The sequence below is a fragment of the Heterodontus francisci genome, chromosome 1, assembly GCF_036365525.1.
Source record: "Heterodontus francisci isolate sHetFra1 chromosome 1, sHetFra1.hap1, whole genome shotgun sequence".
NCBI classification, from domain to species: domain Eukaryota; kingdom Metazoa; phylum Chordata; class Chondrichthyes; order Heterodontiformes; family Heterodontidae; genus Heterodontus; species Heterodontus francisci.
The window spans coordinates 162,297,452-162,310,386 of NC_090371.1; the positions used below are offsets into that span (position 1 = coordinate 162,297,452).

At 52.1% G+C, this 12,935-nt stretch overlaps 1 pseudogene; it reads right to left on the bottom strand.

Moving 5' to 3' along the window:
• Positions 1–5,593: 5,593 nt before the first annotated feature.
• Positions 5,594–5,728, bottom strand: LOC137377870 (U2 spliceosomal RNA; annotated as a pseudogene).
• Between the last annotated feature and the right edge of the window lie 7,207 nt (positions 5,729–12,935).

Consider the following 12,935-nt stretch of genomic DNA (forward strand, 5'->3'; position numbering starts at 1 on the left):
TTCCATGGATCCAGCCCCTCAGTTCAGCTTGGTGGGGGGACCTTACACTGTGGTCTTTCCCCATTGAGCCTTTGCTGCGACTGCCCCAAGCTTTATCACGTCCCTCAGCACATAGTCCTGGACCTTGGAATGTGCCAGTCTGCAACATTCGGTCGTGAGTCCTCAGCTTTTTTTAATTTCCAAAATATACTTTATTCATAAAAATCTGTAAAAAATACATTACCAAACAGGTTCAAACAGCACCAAGTCAAAAAATACAACAGTGCAAGGGTGATCAGTTTCCTTCAATACAATCATGAGTTGCCTCACAACCCTTCCATTTCATTTGTCATGCCACATACAGGTTTACATTTTACAGCAAATGAAAATTTTCCCAATACAGTGAGTCCTCAGCTTTTTTTTTTATTTCCAAAATATACTTTATTCATAAAAATCTGTAAAAATTACATTACCAGTTTCAAACAGCACCAAGTCAAAAAATACAAACAGTGCAAAGGAGGTCCATTTGCTTCATTACAATCATGAGTTGCCTCACAACCCTTCCATTTCACATTTGTTATGCTAATTACATGTTTACATTTTACAGCAAATGAAAATTTTTCCGATACAGTTCGAGGGGTTTCCCATGGATCCAGCCCCTCAGTTCAGCTTGGTGGGGGGACCTTACACTGTGGTCTTTCCACATTGAGCCTTTGCTGCGGCTGCCCCAAGCTTTAGTGCGTCCCTCAGCACGTAGCCCTGGACCTTGGAATGTGCCAGTCTGCAACATTCAGTCGTGGACAACTCTTTGCGCTGGAAGACCAGCAAGTTCCCGGTAGACCAAAGGGCGTCTTTCACCGAATTGATAGTCCTCCAGCAGCAGTTGATGTTTGTCTCGGAGTGTGTCCCTGTGAACAGCCCGTAGAGTACAGACTCCTGTGTTACAGAGCTGCTTGGGATGAACCTCAACAAAAACCACTGCATCTCTTTACACACCTGCTTTGCAAAGACACATTCCAGGAGTAGGTGGGCAACCGTCTCGTCCCCACCACAGCCACCGCGGGGGCATTTGGCGGAGGGGGCGAGACTTTGGGCGTGCATGAAGGATTTGACGGGGAGGGCCCTTCTCACCACCAGCCAAGCTACATCTTGGTGCTTGTTTGAAAGTTCTGGTGATGAGGCATTCCGCCAAATGACTTTGGCGCTCTGCTCGGGGAACCATCCGACAGGATCCACCGTCTCCTTTTCCCATAGGGCCTTGAGGACATTCCGTGCAGCCCACTGCCTGATGGATCAGTGGTCAAAGGTGTTTTTCCGCAGAAACTGCTCCACGAAGGATAGGTGGTACAGCACGGTCCAACTGCATGGAGCGTTCCGCGGCAATGTGACCAGGCCCATCCTTCGCAACACCAGGGACAGATAGAACCTCAGCACGTAGTGACACTTGGAGTTTGCGTACTGGAGGTCTACACACAGCTTGATGCAGCCGCACACGAAGGTGGTCATCAGGATGAGGGCCACGTTGGGTACATTTTTCCCGCTCTTATCCAGAGGTTTGAACATCATGTCCCTCCGGACCCGGTCCACTTTAGATCCCCAGATGAAGCGGAAAATGGCTCGGGTGACCGCCACAGCGCAGGAGTGGGGTATGGGCCAGACCTGCGCCACGTACAGCAACAACGTGAGCGCCTCGCACCTGATGACCAGGTTCTTACCCACAATGGAGAGAGATCGCTGCCCCCACATGCTCAACTTTTGTTGTACCTTGGCTACTTGCTCCTCCCAGGTTTTGGTGCATCCCCCGGCCCTTCCGAACCATATCCCCAGCACCTTCAGGTAGTCTGACCTGACGGTGAAGGGGATAAAGGATCGGTCAGCCCAGTTCCCAAAGAACATGGCCTCGCTCTTGCCGTGGTTAACTTTGGCTCCTGAGGCCAGTTCGAACTGGTCGCAGATGTTCATCAGTCTGCGCACAGACAGCGGATCCGAGCAGCAGACGGCGACGTCATCCATGTACAGGGAGGTTTTAACCTGAGTGCCTTCACTGCCTGGGAGTGTCACCCCTCTTATGCTCACATCCTTCCTAATAGACTCAGCAAAGGGTTCAATACAGCAAACAAACAAGACCGGGGAGAGAGGACAGCCCTGTCTGACTCCAGATTTGATCGGGAAACTTTCCGATTCCCACCCATTGATTGAGACTGCGCTACTGATGTTTGTGTAGAGCAGTTTGATCCAATTGCAGATTCCCTCCCCAAACCCCATTTTGGAAAGCACGTCCATCATGTAGGTGTGCGATATCCTGTCAATAGCCTTCTCCTGGTCCAGGCTGATGAGGCAGGTGTCCACCCTCCTGTCCCGTACATAGGCGATCGTATCCCTGAGTAGCGCGAGACTATCAGAGATCTTCCTGCCGGGTACAGTACAGGTCTGATCGGGGTGAATCACCAACTCCAGAGCAGACTTGACTCGACTGGCTATGACTTTGGACAGAATCTTGTAGTCAACATTAAGCAGTGAGATGGGCCGCCAATTTCTGATTTCTGCCCTCTCCCCCTTCCGCTTGTAGATGAGGGTGATGATGCCTTTCCTCATGGATTCTGACATGCCGCCGGCCAGGAGCATACTCTCGTATACTTCCAGCAGGTCCGGGCCGACCCAGTTCCACAGGTCTGAGTACAACTCGACCGGTAAGCCGTCGCTTTCGGGAGTTTTACTCGTCTCGAAGGAGTCGACGGCCTTTGTCAGCTCGTCCAGAGTTAGCGGCTTGTCCAGTCTCTCCCTCCTGCTGTCATCTAAGACCTCTGTGATAGATGACAGGAAGGACTGGGAGGCTCTGCTGTCTGTGGGCTTCGCGTCATACATCCCAGCATAAAATGATTTGCTGATTGGATATGTCGGACTGCGAAGACGTTACCGAGCCATCCTCTTCCTTCAGGCTGCTGATAACAGAGCTCTCTCCGTGTACCTTTTGGAAGAAGTAACGCGAGCACGTCTCATCCTGCTCGATGGAGCGGACTCTGGACCGGAAGATGATCTTGGAGGCCTCCTTGGCAAAGAGCAAGACCTGCTGGCTCTTCACCGCTTGGAGGTCCTCCTTGACCTCGACCCCCATTGACTGCAACCGGAGCAGATTTTACATACTTTTCTGGAGTCGGGACATTTCCCTCTGTCTCTCTCTCGCTCTCTGAACACCTTTGTGGATGAAGAACCTCTTGATGTTCTCCTTGATCGCTTCCCACCAGTGAACTGGAGACTCAAAGAGGGGTTTCACGGTCCTCCAACCTTTGTAATCCCTTTTGAGTTCCTTAACGTTCTCTGGGGTCAGCAGTGTCGCATTGAGCTTCCACGTCCCTCTGCCAACCCGCTGGTCGTCCTGTAAGTGACAGTCGGCCAGTAAGAGGCAGTGGTTGGAGAAGAACACCGGCTTGACCTCGGTGGATCCGACCGTGACAGCACGGGACACAAACAGGAAGTCAATCCTGGAACGGGCAGACCCGTCCGATCTTGACCATGTGTATCTGCGCTGCACTCCATCTGCAGGTTTGCTGAAGACGTCGTGCAGTTTGGCATCTTTATCTGTTTCTATTAGGAATCTGGACGTAGCGTCCAGTTTGCTGTCGTCACTGCCGGATCGTCCAGCCGCATCGATGATGCAGTTGAAGTCACCGCCTAGGATGACCGGCCTGGACGTCGCCAGCAGCAGTGGGAGCTGCTGGAAGACGGTCAGCCGCTCGCTGCGTTGTACCGGGGCGTACACGTTGATCAACCGGAGCGGAGCGTTGTTGTACATCACGTCTGCTACGAGGAGGCGACCGCCCACCACCTCCTTAACTTCGGAGATGGTGAAGTTACCTCCCCGCAGCAGAATACCCAGGCCGGAGGAACGGCAATCATTACCCCCCAACCTGATCGATGGCCCGTGGGACCACCATCGCGACCACTGCCTGTAGGTGCTGAGGTGTGGTCTTCCACACTCCTGCAGAAACAGTAGGTCAGCTTTGACCTTGGCGAGGTAATCCAAGGTTGAAACACATCGCGTAGTAGATTTAATGCTACGCACATTAATGGAAGCAATTCTTACACCCATTTTTTAAAAGTTAGTTGTTGCTTCCCATACCATTTGTCCTTGCTAGTCCCAGTCCTTTGGGATGTTCCTGCATACCCATTGTGTGCGCAACCTGTTTCACATTAGTTGGGCTCAGAAACCCCTCCTGGTTTTTCATGCAGGGTTTGTTCTGCTGGGGTGACATCGGTGGGGTCTTGTAGGCAGCAAGGATTGGGTTGTCCTCTGCTGCTTCCCTCTGTTCCTCCTCGAAGACATCACTGCTCCCGGCTTCCCGGAGCTGAGGTGCGCCAGACATGTCTTTGCTCTCGGTGTCCCGGAGCTGGGATGCGTTGGCCACGTCATTACGTGTGGCGCTTTGGCATTGGGGCATGCAGGGCCCATCACAGCTTCCCGTGCCCGGGGGCTGGGAGGCTTTGTCTTCCATCTCCTTGGAGCTCTGCCGCCTCTTTTGAAGGGGCTGTCGTTCCAGCATTCCCCCGTCCAGTGAAGAGGAGCTGTTGTAGTCTGTCTCAGAAGGTAGCCTCCTCTTGCCACTGGTTTGGATGGTGGCCTGTTCCACTTTTGGATGTTTTTTCTTTGTGGTTTTCCTTTGTACCACTTGCCACTGACCTGTTTGTCCATCTGCTGCCTCCTCCTCCATTGATTCTGTCTGTGGTGGAGGGGTTTCCGGGTGCAGGGTAGGTGCTGGGTCGTTGGTTTCAGCTGCCTCCCCTTCCTTCTCAGGTTGAAGTTCCTCACTGAGGAGAAGGTTGCTCATCTCCTTTCGAACACCGGACGCCTTCGTCAAACCTTCTCCCAGCCTTTCCTTGGACCTTGTCGCCTGAGCATAACTGAGGCAGCGTTTGGGGCAGGTTTTGTAGAGATGGCCTGCCGCACCGCACAAGTTGCAACACTTAGTCTGCATACAGTCCTTGGTCTGATGGCCTTCCTCCTTGCAGTTCTTGCAAACAACTGTGCTGCAGTTTGCTGCCACGTGACCAGATTTGCCACAGGTGCGGCAAACTCTGGGCTGCCCAGTGTAGACCAAGAAGCCTCGACTTCCCCCGATAGCGAAGCTGGAGGGAGGGTGGATGATGGCTCCACTGGCATCGACCTTCAAGGTCACCTTGACCTGCCGCTTGCCTGTCCAAATCCCAAAGGGGTCCTTGACATCAGTGCTGCTGCCAGCCACTTCGACGTACCTGGCAAGAAAGGTGAGTACATCCACCACCAGCACATGGGGGTTGTAGAGGTGAATCGTCACCACCCGGTCCTGTTGTGACGGAAGTGCGAAGAGCGGGTCCGCTGTGAGGATCGACAGTGGCGCCCGGTCCCCTTTCTCCTTGAACGCCTTCAGGAACTTGATGCATCCCGCCACGTTCCGGAACGTCACGTCGAAGTATCCACCACTGGGGAAATCCTGCAGGCAGAAGACGTCCGTAGCTTGAAATCCACAGCAATCGAAGAGGATTTTCTTGATGAAGAAGGTGCGATCGATCGGTGCATCTCCTTCCTTGTCCTTCACGACCACCCGAACGGTGTTGCGCACTCCCAGGCCTGAAGTTCAAAGATTGGTTATAGCCATTTTACTCAAAGCCTACCCAAGATCAAAGGGCAATGATCATGGTCTCTTCTCAACCAAGTAAGCACTGATAAGAATAGATACTACACTTGATCTTAGCCAAAAGGCCAAGAACATTACCAGTTTTTTTTTATTTCCAAAATATACTTTATTCATAAAAATCTGTAAAAATTACATTGCCAAACAGTTTCCAAACAGCACCAAAAAATACAAACATTGCAAGGGAGATCAGTTTCCTTCAATACTGTCATGAGTTTCTTCCCAACCCTTCTGTTTCACAATTGTCATGTCAATTACAGTTTTACATTTACAGCAATTGAGAATATTAACGATACAGTTCGAGGGGTTTCCCATTGATCCAGCCCCTCAGTCCAACTTGGTGGGGGAACCTTACACTGTGGTCTTTCCCCATTGAGCCTTTGCTGCGGCTGCCCCAAGCTTTAGTGCGTCCCTCAGCACGTAGTCCTGGACCTTGGAATGTGCCAGTCTGCAACATTCGGTGGTGGACAACTCTTTGCGCTGGAAGACCAGCAGGTTTCGGGCAGACCAAAGGGCGTCTTTCACCGAATTGATAGTCCTCCAGCAGCAGTTGATGTTTGTCTCGGTGTGCGTCCCTGGGAACAGCCCGTAGAGCACAGACTCCTGTGTTACAGAGCTGCTTGGGATGAACCTTGACAAAAACCACTGCATCTCTTTCCACACCTGCTTTGCAAAGGCACATTCCAGGAGGAGGTGGGCGACCGTCTCTTCCCCACCACAGCCAACGCGGGGGCATTGTGCGGAGGGGGCGAGACTTCGGGTGTGCATGAAGGATCTGACGGGGAGGGCCCTTCTCACCACCAGCCAAGCTACGTCTTGGTGCTTGTTTGAAAGTTCTGGTGATGAGGCATTCCGCCAAATGACTTTGACGGTCTGCTCGGGGAACCATCCGACATGATCCACCGTTTCCTTTTCCCGTAGGGCCTTGAGGACATTCCGTGCAGACCACTGCCTGATGGACCGGTGGTCAAAAGTGTTTTCCCGCAGAAACTGCTCCACGAAGGATAGGTGGTACGGCACCGCCCAACTGCATGGAGCGTTCCGCGGCAATGTGACCAGGCCCATCCTTCGCAACACCAGGGACAGATAGAACCTCAGCACGTAGTGACACTTGGAGTTTGCGTACTGGGGATCTACACACAGCTTGATGCAGCCGCACACGAAGGTGGTCATCAGGATGAGGGCCGCGTTGGGTACATTTTTCCCGCCCTTGTCCAGAGATTTGAACATCGTGTCCCTCCGGACCCGGTCCATTTTAGATCCCCAGACGAAGCGGAAAATGGCTCGGGTGACTGCCACGGCGCAGGAGTGGGGTATGGGCCAGACCTGCGCCACGTAGAGCAACAACGTGAGCGCCTCGCACCTGATGACCAGGTTCTTACCCACAATGGAGAGAGATCGCTGCCCCCACATGCCCAACTTTTGTCGTACCTTGGCTACTCGCTCCTCCCATGTTTTGGTGCACGCCCCGGCCCTTCCGAACCATATCCCCAGCACCTTCAGGTAATCTGACCTGACGGTGAAGGGGACAAAGGATCGGTCAGCCCAGTTCCCAAAGAACATGGCCTCGCTCTTGCCGTGGTTAACTTTGGCTCCCGAGGCCAGTTCGAACTGGTCGCAGATGCTCATCAGTCTGCGCACGGACAGCGGATCCGAGCAGAAAACGGCGACGTCATCCATGTACAGGGAGGTTTTGAGCTGAGTGCCTCCGCTGCCTGGGATTGTCACCCCTCTTATGCTCGCATCCTTCCTAATAGACTCAGCAAAGGGTTCAATACAGCAAACAAACAAGACCGGGGACAGAGGGCAGCCCTGTCTGACTCCAAATTTGATCGGGAAACTTTCCGATTCCCACCCGTTGATTGAGACTGCGCTACTGATGTTTGTGTAGAGCAGTTGGATCCAATTGCAGATTCCCTCCCCAAACCCCATTTTGGAAAGCACGTCCATCATGTAGGTGTGCGATATCCTGTCAAAAGCCTTCTCCTGGTCCAGGCTGATGAGGCAGGTGTCCACCCTCCTGTCCCGTACGTAGGCGATCGTATCCCTGAGTAGCGCGAGACTATCAGAGATCTTCCTGCCGGGTACAGTACAGGTCTGATCGGGGTGAATCACCAACTCCAGAGCAGACTTGACTCGACTGGCTATGACTTTGGACAGAATCTTGTAATCAACATTAAGCAGTGAGATGGGCTGCCAGTTTCTGATTTCTGCCCTCTCCCCCTTCTGCTTGTAAATGAGGGTGATGATGCCTTTTCTCATGGATTCTGACATGCTGCCGGCCAGGAGCATACTCTCGAATACTTCCAGCAGGTCCGGGCCGACCCAGTCCCACAGGGCCGAGTACAACTCGACCGGTAAGCTGTCGCTCCCGGAAGTTTTACTCGTCTTCAAAGACTCGACGGCCTTTGTCAGCTCGTCCAGAGTTAACGGCTTGTCCAGTCTCTCCCTCCTGCTGTCATCTAAGACCTCTGTGATAGATGACAGGAAGGACTGGGAGGCTCTGCTGTCTGTGGGCTTCGCGTCATACAGCCCAGCATAAAAGGATTTGCTGATCCTTAGTATGTCGGACTGCGAAGACGTTACCGAGCCATCTTCTTCCTTCAGGCTGCTGATAACAGAGCTCTCTCTGTGTACCTTTTGGAAGAAGTAACGTGAGCACGTCTCATCCTGCTCGATGGAGCGGACTCTGGACCGGAAGAGGATCTTGGAGGCCTCCTTGGCAAAGAGCGAGGCCTGCTGGCTCTTCACCTCTTGGAGGTCCTCCTTGACCTCGATCCCCATTGACTGCAACCGGAGTAGATTTTGCATAATTTTCTGGAGTCGGGACAGTTCCCTCTGTCTCTCTCGCCTTCTGAACACCTTTGTGGATGAAGAACCTCTTGATGTTCTCCTTAATCGCTTCCCACCAGTGAACTGGAGACTCAAAGAGGGGTTTCACGGTCCTCCAACCTTTGTAATCCCTTTTGAGTTCCTCAACGTTCTCTGGGGTCAGCAGTGTCGCATTGAGCTTCCACGTCCCTCTGCCAACCCGCTGGTCATCCTGTAAGTGACAGTCGGCCAGTAAGAGGCAGTGGTTGGAGAAGAACACCGGCTTGACCTCGGTGGATCCGACCGTGACAGCACGGGACACAAACAGGAAGTCAATCCTGGAACGGGCAGACCCGTCTGATCTTGACCATGTGTATCTGCGCTGCGCTCCGTCTGCAGGTTTGCTGAAGACGTCGTGCAGTTTGGCATCCTTAACTGTTTCTATTAGGAATCTGGATGTAGCGTCCAGTTTGCTGTCGTCACTGCCGGATCGTCCAGCCGCATCGATGATGCAGTTGAAGTCACCGCCTAGGATGACCGGCCTGGACGTCGCCAGCAGCAGTGGGAGCTGCTGGAAGACGGTCAGCCGCTCGCTGCGTTGTACCGGGGCGTACACGTTGATCAACCGGAGCGGAGCGTTGTTGTACATCACGTCTGCTACGAGGAGGCGGCCGCCCACCACCTCCTTAACTTCGGAGATGGTGAAGTTACCTCCCCGCAGCAGAATACCCAGGCCGGAGGAACGGCAGTCATTTCCCCCCGACCAGATCGATGGCCCATGGGACCACCATCGCGACCACTGCCTGTAGGTGCTGAGGTGTGATATTCCACACTCCTGCAGAAACAGTAGGTCAGCTTTGACCTTGGCAAGGTAATCCAAGGTTGAAACACATCGCGTAGTAGATTTAATGCTACGCACATTAATGGAAGCAATTCTTACACCCATTATTTACTAAAAATTGGTTGTTGCTTCCCATACCATTTGTCCTCGCTAGTCCCAGTCCTTCGGGATGTTCCTGCATACCCAAAAAGGCCAAGAACATTACCAGTTGTGGCAAGTGCTGTTTTGCCTCCAAATAACATCTGCAGCATGCACACACTATTTTGGTGAGGGCGTCCACCAGAAGTATGCAAAGTTTGGCAGATCGTGGCATCCGACGTCAGTGCTGCCATTTTGGAGCTTATTGCTCCAACTAACGCCCTCTCTTAACCTCACACCCCTAAATATGCGTTTAGTGGCAGGAAGAACACCCCATCAATGCTATTTAGAGGGATTGTCAACTACTTTCGGTTGTTGCTGATTGATTTTTACTGGCTGTTGCTGCGATTGTAGAAGTGTTTAATGTTTTCCAGAGTTGTTTAAATTTGCTAAAGTCTACAGGGAGTGGTGGGGCATGTGCTGATGAGCTTTGTCCCGACTACAAGGATTCTGCACAAACAACTTGTTCCCAGTGGGGTGGCTGGCCTGACATCACTGCGGTCTCACTGATTGGGCCTCCTTTCTTGGGAGCCCACCCATTGTCCTTAATAGGATGGTGAGCATGGAGGCGGCCAATTAGGAGGCCACCTTCCGGAAAGTTGCGTCAGCAGGTGTGCTGATGACATGGGCGGTCTCGGGACCCCGTATGGGCCTGACATCAGGCTCCTGATGCCCGCCGGAAAATCCAGCCCAACGTTTCAGGTCTTTGTGCAGTTCTGATGAAAGGTCACAGACCTGAAATATTAACTCTGTTTCTCTCTTCACAGATGCTGCCAGACCTGCTGAGTATTTCTAGCATTTCTATTTTTATTTCAGTTTTCCAGCATCTGCAGTATTTTGCTTTTGCAATGTTGTAAGACAAAGACAGCATTGTTAGTAACTGGAGGTGAATGTGGTCATGAACTATTATGCATCTGACTTCTTGCAAGCTGCAGTTGGTGATATTTGCAATATCTTCCAGTTTGCTGTCCATTGTTACATAGGGAGGTCACTGAGGCTCTGTTTTCTTAGCTGAATACATTTCATTCTCTCTTGCTGGAGAGCAGCAGGAAGAGCCACTGTGTGGCTTCCTGAGTATTGCAGACTTCCCCACGGAGCCATTTATTGCACACAGGTCTCTTTATGGGTGCCACATGTCATGTACCACAACCAAAAGGGAGTCTGTTCCCTCAATGTCCAGCTGGTGTGTTACTTTATTCAGCGTATCATGCAGGCCAATGCCCAGTATCCTGGCAGCAGTCATGATGCCTTCATTCTGTGGTAGTCTGTTGTGCCTTTTGCATTTGAATCACCATGACAACCCAGAGGGTGGCTAATGGGTAACAAGGGCTGTCCACTGACCACATGCCTGATGACTCTGATGTGCAACCTATGCACAAGTGCGCAGCATGCACATAATGAAAGCCATGCTACAACATGAAATGTGATAGAGCAGACCATTGGGGTGCTTAAACGATGCTTCTGCTGCCTGGACAGCTCTGGAGGAGCCCTGCGTACTTGGCAGAGCTTGTGTCAAGATGTTTGTTGGTCTGCTGCATGCTACACAACCTTGCCATCATGAGCTATATGGGGCTGGATTTTATTTGCCTGCCCTCCGTGGCGGTGCGCTTTGAACTCGACAACCTTCCGCCATGGAAGTGCCACCACACAGGCCCTGCGATGTTATGCGCGGGGGCTGATTTAAATAGAGGGGGCGGAGCAGCCACCCCCGATGATGTACAGGGGGTGGCCGCCGTGTCCCCGGCAACGTCATCCAGCACCACCGTGCAGGCGCCGGCACCATTTTTAAAGGGTGTTAAGCCCTTAACACAGATTTCAATTTTTAAAGATGTACTGGACCCAATATGTTTTTAATAAATACTTAGGAGATGGAGGCCCTTCCCCAACCCCCCAATGGCATTTCACTGACCGATATTTGCAAAACTTGCCTTATTCCCTACCTGAACCTTACCCCCACCTTCTAACTTTTGTCCTTCAACCCCTTCCCATCATCCCCACATCCAATGTTTTCCCCGCTCCCCCACCCCTCCTGCCCTGAGAATTTTATTCCTCCCGTCTCCCCACCAGGTTCTCACCTGGAGTTCCGAAGGCGTGTGAGGCACGAATGGCTGCCGTAAAATTGGCGTGGGACGGCTGCCGCCTGCACGGAGGCTCATTTGCATCTACTTTAGGTTTATTTAAATATATAGATGAAGGCCCCGCCGTTGCACCGAGGTCTCCTGGCCGCCAATAATATGTGGCGGGCCCTTCTCAACATCGGGGGTCGAGGCGGACCTCTCCCCATAGAATTTTATCGGCCCCCCCGCCCCCCACCACAACTCATAGCATCAAGGGGCTGGTAAAATCCAGCCCATGGTGATTCGATGAGGAGGAGGAGCAGGAAGCAAGGAGGTGATCGGCATTGCCCCTTTCTGGCTGGCTGTTCTTGATCGACTTATCTGACTGCAATACCAGTAAACTCAACCCCAATTCCACACTCACCAACAATCCCATGCTGTACCTTTTCTCTGTTACTAACCATCACAATGTCTGTTTGGCCACAATGCTAAAACAAAATCCACCTCAAAACAAATATTCCAAACAGAATTTATAACTCAAATCATGCCATATTGCACACAAATGTCAACTAACCAGCCTTGTCCATTCCTTTAGCACCTGTCTTCCATGCACCTTTGCCTGTCCCAGTGCTCCTATGCAGTGTTACCCCAGTGGCTGCAGCATGGTTGGTAGAAACTGCTGACTTTCCGTGGGGAAGACTGCTGATGGTCTTGCAGAATGACCTTGAGCTGCTCTGGGCCTAGAAGGGCTGGCTTTGAACTGCACCATCTTAGCATGGGTGGCAGCAGTCTGGGTTGCCTGAGAGGTAACAGCAAGGTCACTGGTGGAGTGGCAGGGCTGGGAGGATGAATTCTGTCATCATGAGCGAGGACAGCAGGTTTGTGATCCATGGAGCCACTGACACTCCCCCAGGGGCAATGCATCAGCACTTCTAGTAATCTGTTGGAAAAGAGATTGCTGGACTGCTGTGACACACTGCAGGATCATTTGAACACTGGAATCTAAAGCCATGAGGGTAGAAAGTTGACCTTTCATGACTTCAGTTTGAGTTTCTATTGCAGCACTCAAGCATTGAGTGGCATCTGCTTGTGCTGCAATCGAAGCTGAGACATTGGCCATCAAATGCTGCATTGTGGTTGGGTCCATTAATGTGCTAATGGATTTGGCCACCACTTCCGCACTGGAAAGGATGGGCTCCAAGGCTGCGCGAAGCCCTGTGAAAAGTTGGTGCTGGACTCCTCCTTGCTCCTTCACATTGACTGCAGGCTTTCTGGCAGGGTTTCCCAGTGCACCAACCATTTCATTGTCCATACCTACTAGCCATCTTCTGTAGGCTTCCACAACGAGATCCTCATCTGAGTCCTCCGCAGCAGTGGGGAGACGGTGGCATAGTGTTAATGTCACTGAACTAGTAATCCAGTAGACCAAGGCTAATGCCC